General features: G+C 42.1%; 1 protein-coding gene and 1 long non-coding RNA gene across 18 annotated transcripts in view; both read right to left on the bottom strand.

Annotated features, from left to right (window-relative positions):
- SPAG9 (sperm associated antigen 9) overlaps window positions 1-17,274 on the bottom strand; it is a 161,083-nt gene that overhangs the window by 121,642 nt on the left and 22,167 nt on the right. The window lies entirely within an intron of this gene.
- Window positions 12,012-16,324, bottom strand: LOC144335587 (uncharacterized). The gene is made up of 2 exons (XR_013406512.1): window positions 13,958-16,324; window positions 12,012-12,130 (listed from the first exon to the last, which is right to left on the bottom strand). It is a non-coding gene; the product is annotated as an uncharacterized LOC144335587 (long non-coding RNA).

The following is a 17,274-nucleotide window of genomic DNA, read 5'->3' as shown; positions in this document are numbered from 1 at the left end:
TCATCAACTACAGTAACACTAAGTGCAATCATTAAATCTCCGTCTTCATCTTGATTGTTGTATCAGCAACATCTGACAAGTAAGTGATTGCTCGCTCCTTAAAACTTTTTTTCTATCTCTAGCCCAGACCTGAATTCCAGATTTGTATGTCCAACTGCCTACTAGACAACTTCAATTGGATGTCTAAAAAGCATCTTAAGGCTGGGCATGGTGGCTCACGCCTGTAATCCTAGCACTTTGGGAGGCCAAGGTGAGCAGATCACGAGGTCAGGAGTTCAAGACCAGTCTGGCCAACATGCTGAAACACTGTCTCCACTAAAAATACAAAAATTAGCTGAGCATGGTGGTGTGTTCCTGTAATCCCAGCTACTTGGGAGGCTGAGGCAGGAGAACTGCTTGAACCGAGACCCGGGAGGTAGAGGTTGCAGTGAGTTGAGATTGTGCCACTGCACTCCAGCCTGGGCTACAGAGCAAGACTCTATCTCAAAAAAAAAAAAGTATCTTAAATTGAGCATGTGAAAACTTGCTCCTCTCCTGGTCTTCTCTAGCTCATTAAATTATTGTGGTCAATAAATTATTGTTGTCAGTTGCTCAGGACCAAAACACTGGAGTCAGCTTTGACTCTTCTGTTTCTCTAGTACCTCACATACCCAATCCATCAGCAAATCTACCTACAGATCTGACCGCTTTTCATCATTTCCACCACCATCCTGGTGTGTGCCACCATCATCTAATACCTGGATTACTGCAACAGTGAAAGTCTCCTAATTAGTCTCCTTACTTCCACCCTACCCTCTACAATATATTCTAGAGGATCTAGGAAGATTCTTTTTTTTTTTTTTTTTTTTTTTTTGAGACGGAGTCTCGCTCTGTCGCCCAGGCTGGAGTGCAGTGGCGCGATCTTGGCTCACTGCAAGCTCCGCCTCCCGGGTTTACGCCATTCTGCTGCCTCAGCCTCCCGAGTAGCTGGGACTACAGGCGCCCGCCACCTCGCCCGGCTAGTTTTTTGTATTTTTTAGTAGAGACGGGGTTTCACCGTGTTCGCCAGGATGGCCTCGATCTCCTGCCCTCATGATCCGCCCGTCTCGGCCTCCCAAAGTGCTGGGATTACAGGCTTGAGCCACCGCGCCCGGCCAGGAAGATTCTCTAAAAAGAAAGTCAGCCAGCCTGGCCAACATGGTGAAATTCGGTCTCTACTAAAAATAGAAAAATTAGCTAGGTGAGGCCGGGCGTGGTGGCTCACGCCTGTAATCCCAGCACTCTGGGAGGCCGAGGTGGGCAGATCAAGAGGTCAGGAGATCGAGACCATCCTGGCTAACATGGTGAAATCCCCGTCTCTACTAAAAATACAAAAACATTAGCCAGGCGTGGTGGCAGGTGCCCAGTCCCAGCTACTCAGGAGGCTGAGGCAGGAGAATGGTAGGAACCCCGGAGGCGGAGCTTGCAGTGAGCCTAGATCTGCACTGCACTCCAGCCTGGGTGACAGAGCGAGACTCCGTCTCAATAAAAATAAATAAAATAATAAAAATTAGCTGGGCGTGGTGGCAGGCTCCTGTAATCCCAGTTACTGGGGAGGCTGAGGCAGGAGAATCGCTCGAACCCAGAAGACAGAGGTTACAGTAAGCTGAGATCGCGCCACTGCACTCCAGCCTGGGCGACAGAACAAGACCCCCTCTCAAAAAAAAAAAAAAAAAAAAAAAAAAAAAGGAAAGAAAGTAGGCCAGGAGTGGTGGCTCATGCTTAGCTTATAATCCCAGCACTCTGGGAGGCCGAGGCAGGCTGATCACCTAGGTCAGGAGTTCGAGACCAGCCTGAACAACATGGAGAAACCCCATCTCTACTAAAAATACAAAATTAGCCGGGCCTGGTGGTGCATGCCTGTAATCCCAGCTACTTGGGAGGCTGAGGCAGGAGAATTGCTTGAACTCGGGAGGCGGAGGTTGCGGTGAGCCGAGATCATGCCATTGCACTCCAGCCTGGGCAAAAAGAGCAAAACTCTGTCTCAAAAAAAAAAAAAAAAAAATGTAAAAACAATTTACTCCTCTGCTCAAAACGCTCTAGTGGTTTACATTCTTTACCATAGCTTCTAAGGATCTACACAATATGCTTCCACCATTCTCTTACTTCTTTGACATCATCTCCTATTTCTCTTCCTACCCTCCTCTCCTTCCCATTCTGATACCAGTCTCCATGCAGTTCCTCCAACACTTCAAGCCTTAGCACTTGCTTCCCACTACCTAGAATTTTCTTCTTCCAGATATCCAAACGGCTTGCTCTTTACTTACTTCCTTCACATCTTTGTTCAAATGTCACCTTCTTGGTGAAGTCTTCCTTGGCCATCCTATTTAAAACTGCGATACCGGCCGGGCGCGGTGGCTCAAGCCTGTAATCCCAGCACTTTGGGAGGCCGAGACGGGCGGATCACGAGGTCAGGAGATCGAGACCATCCTGGCGAACACGGTGAAACCCCGTCTCTACTAAAAAAATACAAAAAACTAGCCGGGCGAGGTGGCGGGCGCCTGTAGTCCCAGCTACACAGGAGGCTGAGGCAGGAGAATGGCGTAAACCCGGGAGGCAGAGCTTGCAGTGAGCTGAGATCCGGCCACTGCGCTCCAGCCCCGACAGAGCGAGACTCCGTCTCAAAAAAAAAAAAAAAAAAAAAAAAAAAAACTGCGATACCAGGCCAGGCACAGTGGCTCATGCCTGTAATCCTAGCACTTTGGGAGGCCAAGGCAGGTGGATCACTTAAGGTCAGGAGTTTGAGACCAGCCTGACCAACACTGAAACCCCATTTCTACTAAAAATACAAAAATTAGCCAGGCATGGTGGTACACGCCTGTAATTCCAGCTACTCAGGAGGCTGAGACAGGAGAATTGCTTGAACCCAGGAGGTGGAGGTTGCAGTGAGCCTAGATCGTGCCACTGCATTGCGTTCTAGCCTGGGCAACAGAGCGAGACTCTGTCTCAAAAAAAAAAAAAAAAAAACTGTGATACCTACTCCCTATCTCTCCTCCCTGTTTATTTTCTTTAGAGTACTTAACCTCATCCGACATGCTATTTTAGTAATTGATGTTACTTATTACTTGTCTGTCCTCACTAGAATGTGGGTTCCATGAAGTCAGGAATTTTTGTTTTGTTCACTGCTGTATACCCAGTGCAAAGAATGATGATAGCGGGTTCTCAAATATTTGTTAAACAAATGAGTAAATGAAGAAAATTTTCCAAGTTAAAAAAACTGAAACACTTATAGAAAAATTTATAATTCACCAAAAACTTCGGTATCACTACAATATATCCTAGTTTTAATGTGAAATTGTCAGTCTATTACCTATTTTAACTGTCCTCAAACTTTTCAATCACTGCAGAGGACACTGGGTTGTTGTTGTTTTGTTTTGTTTTGTTTTTTTGTCTACACACATTACATTCCTTTGGGGAACTTTCTCTCTCCAGTTTCATACTAATTATATTCAGTCCATGTAATTTGATTGGTGATGACTCCATCTCCCTAGAGGTGGGCACAGCACTTGAACCAGACTGATCAGAGTCCTCTCTAAAAACCTAGCAGGCCTAGGCTGCAGACTGACATCTTTTTCCAGCATAGAGAAGAGCAGGCCTGAGACTAAAGCCAATATAGAGAAAAAGAGCAAGGGGGAGAAAAACTTTAATTCAAGATACTATTTGTACCCAGGATTCCTGGAGCCAGAATTTTCCCAGTATTTTTTGTTTTTTTCAGTTACAAAATCCAATAAATTCCTTTTTTACATAAGCTTGAGTTGGTTTTCTTTTTTTTGAGACTGAGTTTCACTGTGTCCCCCAGGCCGGAATGCACTGGTACCATCTCAGCTCACTATAATCTCTGCCTCCCGGGTTCAAGTGATTCTCCTGCCTCAGCTTCCCGCACAGCTGGGACTACAAGAGCCCACCACCGACCCAGTTAATTTTTGTATATTTTTAGTAGAGACGGAGTTTCACCATGTTGGCCAGGTGCCAGTCTCAAACTCCTGACCTCAGTGATCCACCCACCTCGGCCTCCCAAAGTGCTGGGATTACAAGCATGAGCCACCACACTCAGCCTCTTTTTTTTTTTTTTTAAGACGTAGGTCTCACTGTGTTGCCAGGCTGGTCTACAACTGCTGAACTGCTGGCCTCAGACTCCTGGGCTTAAGCAACCCTCCTGCCTCAGCCTCCAGAGTAGCTGGGACTACACGTGTGAGCCACCATGTTTAACTTTCCTGATCTTTGAAGCTTGGAACCCACAAACTCTGTAACGTTGGTTCTTAATCATTAGGGGGTCCAAAGACCAATTTGGAAATTTGATCCATCTATGCACCATATTTCCCTAGAAAAAATGCCCCCACCCATGTCAAATGCCACCTATTTTTCTCAGGGGGCTTAGAGACACTGTAGTTCCTTCCACAAACCCCAAGTTTAGCACCTCTACGCTATACATTTCTATGAAAACATTTCATATTTGTGGGACTTCTGGGGAAATCAAGCTATTGTTTATTTTTCAGAATATTCAAGATGACCATATATAAGAAAAGTAAAGGTTACAGTAAATATAGGAAAAGGGGCAAACTAATAAATCATTCATTCATTCATTCAAGAAACATCTACTGACTACTTACTATGTACCAGGCACAGGGAACATGACTATGAGTATCCAACTAGCCCTGCCTTCCAAGTGTTCACTGGCTACAACTGAATGCAAGCAGATGATATAAGGTTACATTAAACAGAAAAGCAGAAACTATGAAGTCTGAGTAAGTTATTTCAACATTTTACCTGGATATATAAGCAAAGACTAACAATTAATAGGAAAACGTAATTATTATTTTTTGGCCTGCTTTGAAAATGATGCTCCCTTGGCTAACTTAACTACTATATCTGGGAAAGTAACAAAAAAGAAACAATTTTTTTTTTTAGATGGAGTCTTCCTCTGTCACCCAGGTTGGAGTGCAGTGATGCCATCTCAGCTAACTGCAACTTTCATCTCCTGGCTTTAAGCAATACTCCTGCCTCAGCCTCTGAGTGGCTGGGATCACAGACATGGGCTACCATGCCTGGCTAATTTTTTTTTTGTATTTTTGGTAAAGACAGGGTTTCACCATGTTGACCAGGATGGTCTCGAACTCCTGACATCAAGTGATCTGCCTGTCTTGGCCTCCCAAAGTGCTGGGATTACAGGCACGAGTCACTGCACCCAGTCCAGAAATTCTTATATTAGGCACCTCTTGTGTTATGGATAAAATGCTGTTTTAAAGAACATACAGCATTATGTTTACCAAGAAACACTTCAGATGCTGTGCTATTAAACTGCTAACAAAAAATTTTACCACTATTTTGCTTTCTTGTTTGTTTGGTTTTCTTTGGGATGCAGTCTGGCTCTGTTGTCCAGGCTGGAGTACAGTGGCATGATCTCAGCTCACTGCAGCCTCCACCTCCCAGGTTCAAGCAATTCTCGTGCCTCAGCCTCCCAAGAAGCTGGGATTACAGGCATAAGCCACCATGCCTGGCTAATTTTGGTATTTTTAGTAGAGATGTGGTTTCACCAAGTTGGTGAGACTGGTCTCGAACCCTTGACCTCAGGTGATTCTAGCACTTTGGGAGGCCGAGCTGGGATCACAGGCATGAGCCACCGCACCCAGCCCAGAAATTCTTATCTTAGGCACTTTTTGTGCTATGGATAAAATGCTATTTTAAAAAGCATACAGCATTATGAAGATGCTGTGCTACTAAACTGCTACCAAACAATTTTACCACTATTTTGCTTATTTACAACTTCTTTCTGCCTAATAGGAGACACCTCATAAGGGACACACAATTTCACATCTGCTTTGTTGCTTAGCGACAAAGTTCAGCTTCAGAAGATGGATACCACAGAATATGACAATTCCAAAAAGACCTACCTAGATGATTCAAGCTTCAGAATTTTTCACGTTTTATTATGATTACTGAGGCTTTTTATCTATATCACTTTAAATAAATATGGCAGAGAGAAAAGAGATTTTCTTTAAGTGATATGATAGGTCTTGGATTGGCAACGCTATTATCTCCAAAGAGAAATCTCGTTTCTTTAGTTTCCTTACATAGGAAAGTACGAGCAATAATAAAAATATTCCAAAGCAAATACATACTTCGAGTCCTTTCCTTCAAACAAATTAAAACAGATAAACTTAGAGATTACAAAATGGAATGCTGTCTTTCACAAACGTATGTACATTTTCTCCTTTCTTGTTCCAAGCAGATCTTAAACTTCTTGGAATCATAAACTCTTCTGAGTATATTGTGAAAACAGATCTTATACCTACAAAGATAAATATTTAAAACTCAAAGCTATATACATTCATCAGTGCATCTTCAAATTCTAAAAGAAATCAAGCAGGATTTTTCCCCATTTATAAACATTGTTGATGTTGATTTTGTAGAAATAATTTTTTATTGTCTTGAAAATCCCAATTTTATTTTATTTTATTATTATTATTTTTTTTTGAGACAGAGAGTCTCACTCTGTTGCCCAGGATGGAGTGCAGTGGTGCAATCTCAGCTCACTGCAACCTCCACCCCTTGGGTTCAAGCAGTTCTCGTGCTTCAGGCTCTGGAGTAGCTGTAATTACAGGCATGTGCCACCACACTCAGCTAATTTTTTTATTTTTGGTAGAGACAGGGTTTCACCATATTGGCCGGGCTGGTCTCAAACTCCTGACCTCAGGTGATCTGCTTGCCTCGGCCTCCCAAAGTGCTGGGATTACAGGTGTGAGCCACCACACCCGGCTGAAAATCCCAATTTTAAATGTGTATTGAGTTTTGGTTTGGAAACATACAGCTGCCATCCTCATTTAAAATGCTAATCACAGCCATGTGCAGTGGCTCATTCCTGTACTCCTAGCACTTTGGGACGCTGAGGTGGACAGATTGCCTGAGCTTAGGAGTTTGAGACCAGCCTGAGCAACATGGTGAAACCCCATCTCTACTAAAAACATGATTAAAAAAAAAAATAGCTAGGCGTGGTGGCATGTGCCTGTAGTCCTAGCTACTCAGGAGGCTGAGGCACAAGGATATCTTGAACCCAGGAGGTGGAGGCTGCAATGAGCCGACATCCCACCACTTCACTTCAGCCTGGGCGATGGAGCAAGACTCTGTCTCCAAAAATAAAATAAAATAAAATGGCCAGCACGGTGGCTCACGCTTGTAATCCCAGCACTTTGGGAGGCCAAGGTGGGTGGTCAGGAGTTCAAGACCAACCTGGCCAAGATGAAACTCAGTCTCTACTAAAAATACAAAAATTAGCTGGGCATGGTGGCAGGTGTGTGTAATCCCAGCTACTCGGGAGGCTGACACAGGAGAATCGCTTGAACCTGGGTGGCAGAGGTTGCAGTGAGCCAAGATGGAGCCACTGCACTCCAGCCTGGGTGACAGTGAGACTCCATCTCAAAAAATAAATAAATAAAATAATAAAAAATAAAATGCTAATCATTAATATGCATCTAAAATAAATATTCCTCAGTTCTGATAAGACATCCTTAATAGCTTACACAGGGCATTGAAAGCCTAGTAGGATAAATGTAATGCTAACTTTCAAAGAATAATCAAGAATCAAGAAAAAGTAACAAGTCACTGGAAGTTGCTAAATTGCTATCCAAGAAAAATATCCATTAAATAGTCTAGTTTTGGGCCATTGTTTTGAGAAATATCACTGACAATATAGGTAACCTCATGAACAAAAGTTGCTGTAAGGTGGAATAGCTCAGAAAGCGGAACACTCATAATTACAAAAATACTTCAGAAATGGCGTAGCTCTATATAGCAATTAGCAACCATGTGAAAGTGGGAAATACTGATATAAGAATTTAAGAATGAGAAAACTGGAATAGAAACAGAGACGGTGTCATGAAATTCAAACAGATGCCAAAACACAGCTCTTGGCAGAAAAAGGTTTGGATTCATGGTCCTAATAAGAGTCCTCTTTTTTCCTGGATGAGGGTTGGAAATATAGCGTAAGGGAAGTAATGAGAATAGTTTCTTTCTCTCTATACCTAACCTTTTCATACTATCAATAAAATACTTAGGCAATAAGTGGCATGGGTTACACTAAAAAGAAAGTTCTCCAACAGGGCTTTCTGCTTCCCTTCTACATTCAGAGATCTTAGTTGGGCTGGTAGCACGTGAGTTCTGCTGAACCTCATTACTCGATTTGTATAGTACAAGCATTGCTGACCTTCTTTATTTTTTAATTTAATTTTTAATTTTTATTTATTTTTTAGAGATGAAGTGTTGTTCTGTCATCCAGGCTGGAAGTGAAGTGGTGCAATCATGGCTCACTGCAGCCTCAAGTTCCTGGGCTCAAGTGATCCTCCCACCTCAGCCTTCTGAGTAGCTGGGACTACAGGCACATGCCACTATACCCAGCTAAATTTTTTTTATCTCTTATTTTTAGTAGAGACAAGGTCTCACCATGTTGCCCAGCCTGGTCTCGAACTCCTGAGCTCAAGCGATCCTCCTGCCTCAGCCTCCCAAATTGCTGGGATTATAGGCATGAGCAACCATGCCCGGCCCTGATCCTCTTTTTAAAGCTTTCTTGATTTACTTCAAAGAAACATATCTGCTTTCTACTTCTATAATTTTCACTTAACACACAAACTAACTGAGATAACATAAAAATAAGAAACATCCCAGTCCGTCACTTTGTAGTCAAAGAAAAAATTGTCGTAGTCACAGAAAAAATTGTCATAGTTAAGAGACTAGGAAAAAGTTGTTGTAATAGTTAAGCCACACACCTATTCACAATGCCTATTCTCCATATGTTAGGCAGTTAGGCAGTATGACGACATTTACTATAAACTAGGTCATGTCATTCATAAGATTTATTCTTAGATAAAATAACATGTTAAATATAAAACTAAAACTCTTTGTCCACCCATCCAATAGGAGTACTCACTGTATGAGAGCCATCAAAGACGTACCATAAACATTGACAATGTAACATGCTAAGTGCTATAATGAAAGCAGAGAGGAAGAAGTGACTAAATCTACTTTAAAAAAGGGAAGTCGGGGCCAGGTGCGGTGGCTCATGCCTGTAATCTCAGCACTTTGGGAGGCCGAGGGCGGATCATGACGTCAGGAGGTCAAGACCATCCTGGCTAACACGGTGAAACCCTGTTTCTACTAAAAATACAAAAAAATTATCCGGACGTGGTGGTGGGAGCCTGTAGTCCCAGCTACTTGGGAGGCTGAGGCAGGAGAATGGTGTGAACCTGGTCAGTGGAGCTTGCAGTGAGCCGAGATCACACCACTGCACTCCAGCCTGGGCAACAGAGTGAGACTCCGTCTCAAAAAGGAAAAAAAAAGGTGGAGGGGCCACAGTGGCTCACACTTGTAATCCCAGCACTTTGGGAGGCCGAGGCGGGTGGGTCACAAGGTTAAGAGATGGAGACCACTCTGACCAACATGGTGCAACCCTGTATCTATTAAAAATACTAAAATTAGCCAGGTGTGGTGGCATGTGTCTGTAGTCCCAGCTACTCAGGAGGTTGAGGCAGGAAAATCGCTTGAACCCGGGAGGCAGAGGTTGCAGTGAGCCGAGATCGTGCCACTGCACTCCAGCGTGAGCAAGAGGGAGATTCTGTCTCAAAAACAACAACAAAACACACACACACACACACAGAGAGAGAGAGAGAGAGAGAGAGAGAGAGAGAGAAATCGGGGACGCGGTGGCTCCTACCTATAATCCCAGCACTTTGGGAGGCCGAGGCAGGCGGATTACTTGAGGTCAGGAGTTCGAGACCAGCCTAGCCAACATGGTGAAGCCCTGTCTCTACTAAAAATACAAAAATTAGCTGGGCCTGGTGGTGGGCGCCTGTAATTCCAGCTACTCAGGAGAATGAGGCAAGAGAATCACTTGAACCCAAGAGGTAGAGGTTGCAGTGAGCTGAGATTGTGCCATTGCACTCCAGCCTAGGCAACAAGAGCGAAACTCTGTCTCACAAAAAGAAAAAAAAAAAGGAAGTCAACAGGTGCACCTAAATCTTGGAAATCATCACTAAAGAACTTATCCATGTAACCAAAAACTACCTGTTACCCAAAAACTATTGAAATAAAATAAAATTATATACATAATTACAATATATATAAGTATATATGTATACATATACTTTTTCATTATATATATATACACACACACTTTTTTTTTTTTTGATACGGAGTCTCACTCTCTGACCCAGGCTGGAATGTAGTGGCATGATCTCAACTCACTGCAATCTGCCTACCGGATTCAAGCAATTCTCCCTGCCTCAGCCTCCCGAGTGGCTGGGACTACAGGTGCCCACCACCACACCCAGCTGTTTTTTTGTATTTTTAGTAGAAGACAGGATTTCGCCATGTTGGCCAGGCTGGTCTCGAACTCCTGACCTCAGGTGATCCACCTGCTTCAGCCTCCCAAAGTGCTGGATTACAGGTGTGAGCCACCGCGCCCGGCCATATATACTATTTTTTTAAAAAGAGAGAAGTAATTTTAGCTTACTCTAAAAGGAATGGCTTGTATAAAACTTTTACTGAGATAAAGACATTCCAGGCAGAGGTTACACAGCACATGCAAAGGTCTAAAGATCATGGCATGCCCAGGTAACTACAATTCACTATTAAAATTTGAGTCGATGTAAAGGTAAACTATAAACCAAAGAATAAGTTGAAAATCTCTCTGATTCACAAAGGGAGTAAAAAGACAAATAAGGTTCCGTGGTGGCTCAAGCCTGTAATCCCAGCACTTTTGGGAGGCAGAGGCGGGCAGATCATGAGGTAAGGAGTTCAAGACCAGCCTGGCCAACACAGTGAAACCCCATCTCTACTAAAAATACAAAAATTAGCCAGGCATGGTGGCAAGTGCCTGTAATCCCAGATACTGGGGAGGCTGAAGCAGGAGAATTGCTTGAACTTGGGAGGCGGAGATTGCAGTGAGCCGAGATCCCGCCACTACACTCCAGCCTGGGCAACAGAGCAAGACTCCATCTCAAAAAAAAAAAAAAAAAAAAAGATTACATTCATCCATCCATCTTTTCAAAACACAACTTGAGCCCCTCCTGTTTTAAATATTCCATGGTACTGGGAAATGTAATAGGTTATAAGAGAGCCCTGTGTTCTATTGATTGAAATTTAACAGAAGATGAAAGGTCTTAATCATGGGTAATTGCATTTTATAAAAAAGATGGATTTGCAAAAGATCTTGCATAATTCAACAGTCACCTAATTTGAGGTTAAGGCTGATAAGAGACAACTGATATTTCTGTTACTGCCTAGGTAATACCAACATAGGATAACAGCACAACACTGGTTTACAGCTCAGTCAGGTTTGCATATAACAGGATTTCTGAAGACCTTCTGAAATGAAAAGGTAACATTTCAAACTCTGAATATGAAATGAAACTTTTAACAATCACATAGTTCAAGTCTGTATATAATGTAACCACATTGAAATTATATATGTGAACAAGAAAAAGCACAGGCCAGGCATGGTGGCTCAAGCTTGTATAATCCCAGCACTTTGGGAGGCCAAGGAGGGCTGATCACTCAAGCTCAGGAGTTCGATGCCAGCTGGAGCAACATAATGAAACCTTGTCTCCACGAAAAACATGAAAATTAGCCTGGTGTAGTGGTGTGCACCTGTAGTCCCAGCTACTCAGAGGCTGAGGTGGGAAGGGATCACCAAGCCCAGGAGGCAGAGATTGCAGTGAGCTGAGAATGAGCCACTGCACTCGAGCCTGGGCGACAGATCAAGACCTGGTATCCAAAAAAAGAAAAAAGGAAATGAATGCTCATAAAAAGTCTAGGATACTCATTACTGATTTAATGTGACTTAATTGATTGCCAGCGGCATGACTTTATAAAGTTGGTCACCCTCTGCTACACTTGGCAAACCTTAGAATAATCATGATAGAGTTAGGCCAACAGCAAAATCGTGGCAGGAGAGGGGCAGGGTTTTTTTTATTTGTTTGTTTTTGGGTTTTTTTGTTTTTGTTTTTGTTTTTTTGCAAATTATAAAACCATATTACTCCTGGAAATTCCAGCGAGCCTTCTCAGCACAAGAATTTGTCAGATCACAGGCCGGGCGCGGTGGCTCAAGCCTGTAATCCCAGCACTTTGGGAGGCCGAGACGGGCGGATCACGAGGTCAGGAGTTCGAGACCATCCTGGCTAACACGGTGAAACCCCGTCTCTACTAAAAAATACAAAAAACTAGCCGGGCGAGGTGGCGGGCGCCTGTAGTCCCGGCTACTCGGGAGGCTGAGGCAGGAGAATGGCGTAAAAACCCGGGAGGCAGAGCTTGCAGTGAGCTGAGATCCGGCCACTGCACTCCAGCCTGGGCGACACAGCGAGACTCCGTCTCAAAAAAAAAAAAAAAAAGAATTTGTCAGATCACTCAGGTATGTTGGTATAAAATACACATACTCTTCCCCTTTTCTCTGTTCTTCTCACACACATAAATACTTTTCTTTTTAAAGGCTAGGGGCATTAAGGGCCTGTGAATGAGCTTTTTCAGCATGTATAATAACACATCTTCACTAAATACCCCTCTCCCCTTTCAATAACTAACAGGCCAGCAACAACATTGAAGTGACTTCAGACAACTCTCCTGGGAGCAACTAGACATTGTTTAAAAAAAAAAAATCAGTGGACAATACAGACTTATGTCAGGATCTAAAAAGAGTAAGCTTTGTGATGAAGCAAAATGCTTTCAAGTCCAGATGGCTTATAGGGACTGTTTCGCCCCACTGTTCTGGAGAAAAACAAATGAATACTTTGAAAAGACAAGCTCCCAAAGTTAAAAAAAAAAAAATTTCCCTAGAGGTTGTTGCTTGTTGGAATAAAGATGCAGAAGAAAAAAGAAAAGAAAAAGAATACCCATTTAAATATTTTTGACTACAGAACTTGTCTAAAAAATAATATCAAATAAAAGGCTGACTTATTAAGTGTCCATCAAGATATTATATTAGTTAAATGTAATTGTTTTTAAATGTAATTTCTTTTAAGAAATAAGACAGGATTGAAGACCATATTAAATAACACTCAAGGGATGTAATCCTCCCAAGTCCAAAATGTGAAAAAATTTTAACACAAATAATTTGGTTTCTTCTACAATAAACGTCAAGTGGGGAAAAAAGAAAAAAAGAACCATTATATATAAAGAGAAACTTGAGACATATTGAATCCAGTATAAATGTGTAGACTCTCTTGTTTAGATACTGATTGAAAACAACCAACTACAAAACTACATTTGTGAGACAATTAGGGAAATGTGAACACTTATTAAGTATTAAATATTATTAAAGAGCAATTGTTTATAAATTTTAGATGTGATACTGATGTTGTGGTTTCTATATTTGTTAAACAGCCCTATCTCCTAAGGATACAATGATATAGTCTTGTCTGCCTTAATATTATGGTGAAAATGCTGAAGGGAGGTAGGGAAGCACAGGTGAAAAAAACATTGGCTTGGCCAGGCACAGTGGCTCATGCCTGTAATCTCAGTGCTATGGGAGGCCAAGGTGGGAAGATCACTTGAGGCCAAGAGTTTGAGAACAGCCTGAGGAACACAAAGAGACCCTCGTCTCCACAAAAAAGAAAAAGAAAAATTTAGCTGGACGTGGTGGCAGACACCTGTAGTTCTAGCTACTCAGGAAGCTAAACTGGGAGGACTGCTTTAGCCCAGGAGTTCTAAGCTGCAGTGAGCTATGATCATACCACTGCACGACAGCCTGGGCTACAGAGCGAGCAAATGTCTCTTTAATTTTTTTTTTTCTAAAGAAAAAATACTGGCATATTGTTGGTAACTGTTGAAGTTGAATGATGGGTATATGGGAGTTCATATATATTCTACTATTCTCTCTAATCTTCAATGTTTGGATATTTCTGTAAAAAAAAAAAAGTTGGCCAGGCAAAGTGGCTCATGCCTGTAATCCCAGCACTTTGGGAGGCTGAGGTGGGCAGACTGCTTGAGCTCAGGAAGTTGAGAGCAGCCTGGGCAAAACAGCAAAACCCCTTTTCTTTTTAAAAAACAAAAAATAAAAATAAATTTTAAAAAAGTTTAAAACAAACTGGAATAAAAGTATCAGTGGTGTTTAATATGAAAAGTTTGTCCTGCCATTAAAAAGCAAATATGCAGAAAGGGGCATGTACAAAGACATTCACTGAAGGGCTATATGTAACAGTTCAAAACTGGAAGATAATTTAAATGTCTATCAACAGACAGTAGATAAGAAAATTATAATAGATTCATACTATGGAAAATATGTAATAGAAAACTGGTGTGGTATGTGATGATGGGAATGAAAACAAGAGAGTTCAGTGGAAGTCTAAAATCACTAGTTAGTAATATTTCTAGTAAGTAAACACTCCCATAGCAGAGTGGCCAGGTGGCCTTCCTTGCTCAACTACATAGGAAATAAGAGGTTTGTCTTCTGAATAAACTGAACCAGAGATTTTAGACTAGGAACATTCTAGGCACAGCCAGGCAGGTGCCAAATGACAAGTGGAAACTACATGAAAGTCTGAAGTCTACATACTAAAAACAGTAATAGGGCCTCCTTCCTGCCTTCACCCAGGTTGCAATAATGTAGATAACTAGGCTTACCTACCACTCCACCAGCCACACCTCAAAGAGATTATCCTTCTCTGGAAAAACTCAAATGTCTCTATGAAAGGACCATGGGATACTGAAATCTGGGTTCCCAAGAGGCAGTAAACTGTATCCAGGCACACAAAGCTTCCAACCCTCCTTTTTTAGTGCCTCACTTTTAAAACATGAAGAGATAATTAAGAATTATAAGGCACTTTAAGTTCTAGCCTGAAAGAGAGAAACCAAAACTATAAGAAATGAAAATGGGACTCTGAAGAAACAGACAAAACAGGAAACAAATGAAAACTATAATTAATATACTCAGGGACCACAGAAAAGTCATTGCTCCCATGAAACCAGAATAGTATGCTATTTTTAAAAGTAGTGAGGAGAGAAGCAAAACAAGAAAGAACACTTGGAAATTATTAAAGTATGAATTGATGAATCCAGCACTTTTTGTCTTTCTTATATACAAACTATACCTTAGGGTAACCAAACAGTTGATGAGGGGAAGTTTCCTTTACAAGAAAATGTAGCTGATAAATGTTGAAGGAATAAATGGATTGAAATAGCATCATTTCCCAACCTCTAATGATATAATAAGGAATATCCAGTTTTCCAGGATGTCTCATAAGTGTTTTTACACTCATGATCCAAACAAGGTTCATACATTACATTTGGATAATATATCTCTTAAGTCTCTTTTAAACTCCAGATCCCCAAATAATGATCCTTTTCACCTAAGTGATGATCCTATAATGGAATACTATAAAATCATTAAAAATATATAGCTATATACTTCCAGACATAGTTTGTTGCCAGTTATCAGTGAATAAAACTGAATAGGCAATTCGCAGAGAAGTAGAATCACCAGTAAATGTAAAACATGCTCAAGCACACTAGTGATCTGACAAAAGCAAATAAAAATAAGAAGTGGCAGCCAGGTGAGGCGCAGTGGCTCACACCTGTAATCCCAGCACTTTGGGAGGCCGAGGTGGGCAGATCACGAGGTCAGGAGATCGAGACCATCCTGGCTAACACTGTGAAACCCCGTCTCTATTAAAAATACAAAAAAAGGCCGGGCGCGGTGGCTCAAGCCTGTAATCCCAGCACTTTGGGAGGCCGAGACGGGCGGATCACGAGGTCAGGAGATCGAGACCATCCTGGCGAACACAGTGAAACCCCGTCTCTACTAAAAAATACAAAAAAATAGCCGGGCGAGGTGGCGGGCGCCTGTAGTCCCAGCTACTCGGGAGGCTGAGGCAGGAGAATGGCGCAAACCCGGGAGGCGGAGCTTGCAGTGAGCTGAGATCCAGCCACTGCACTCCAGCCTGGGCGATGGAGCCAGACTCCGTCTCAAAAAAAAAAAAAAATACAAAAAAAAATTAGCCAGGCGTGGTTGGCGGGCGCCTGTACTCACAGCTACCAGGAGGCTGAGGCAGGAGAATGGCATGAACACAGGAGGCAGTGATATATATGTATACACATGTATAGTTATGTGTGTGTGTGTGTGTGTGTGTGTATACATATATATAAGGTGGTTTCACATCTGTAATCCCAGAACTTTGGGAGGCTGAGGTGGGTGGATCACTTGAGGTCAGGAGTTCAAGACCAGCCTGGAGAACATGGTAAAATCCGGACTCTACTAAAAACACAAAAACTAGCCAGACATGGAGGAGGCGTGTGCTTGTAATCCCAGCTACTTGGGAGGCTGAGGCAGCAGAATTGCTTGAACCCAGGAGGCAGAGGTTGCAGTGAGCCAAGATTGCTCCACTGCACTCCGGTCTGGGTGACAGAGCGATACTCTGTCTCAAAAAAAGAGAAGAGAAGAGAAGAGAGAAAAGAAAAGTGTTGGCAAAGATATAGGAAAATAAGAAGTCTTTTCTCCTACTGATAGGAATATAAATCACTGCACTCCTTTGACAAGCAATGTTACCATATCCAGTTAATTTTACAAATATATAACCTAAAACCTGGCATCCTATTTCTAAAATATATACCTTTGAGAAGATCTTACACATGCACTGAATGTTACTGCAACAACGTTTGTAATATATAATGTGGTAATGAAGATGGATAGTGGTATAGTCATGTGATAGAATACACAGCAGTTAAAAGGAAAGAATTAGATGCATATGTATATCAACATGGACAGATCAACAGATAAAAAAATAAAATGCAAGATTATATAAGAATGTAACAGTGTCATATTGTGAAATACATATGTGGTCTCCGACCCAGTTTCCTAACATATAATTCCTAAAATCCTTAGAATTTCCAGAGAGATGTCTTTTTGTATGTTAATAAGTAGACATGGCTGGCAGCCCCTATGTAGTAGCTTAAGGATGGGAGCTGGTCATTGGAAAGACCAAAAGCATAATTAGAGGGTTAGGACTTTCAGCCCACCCCACACAACCTCCCGGGAGGGGAAAAGGGCTGAGGGGAAAGGGGCTGAAGGTGAAGTTGATCACCAATGGCCAATGGTTTCATACCTACGTAGTGACGCCTCCATAAAAACTCAAAAGAACAAGGTTGAGAGATCTTCCAAATAGCTGAACACATGGAGGTTCCTGCAGGGTGACATGCACAGGGAGGGCATGGAAGCTCAGTACCACTAACCCCATACCTTGCTTTATGGATCTTTTCATCTACATCCTTTGTAACAGT

Source organism: Macaca mulatta, chromosome 16, assembly GCF_049350105.2.
Source record: "Macaca mulatta isolate MMU2019108-1 chromosome 16, T2T-MMU8v2.0, whole genome shotgun sequence".
NCBI classification, from domain to species: domain Eukaryota; kingdom Metazoa; phylum Chordata; class Mammalia; order Primates; family Cercopithecidae; genus Macaca; species Macaca mulatta.
The sequence above is the reverse complement of the archived record's forward strand: the minus strand, read 5'-3'. Positions and strand labels throughout refer to the sequence as shown.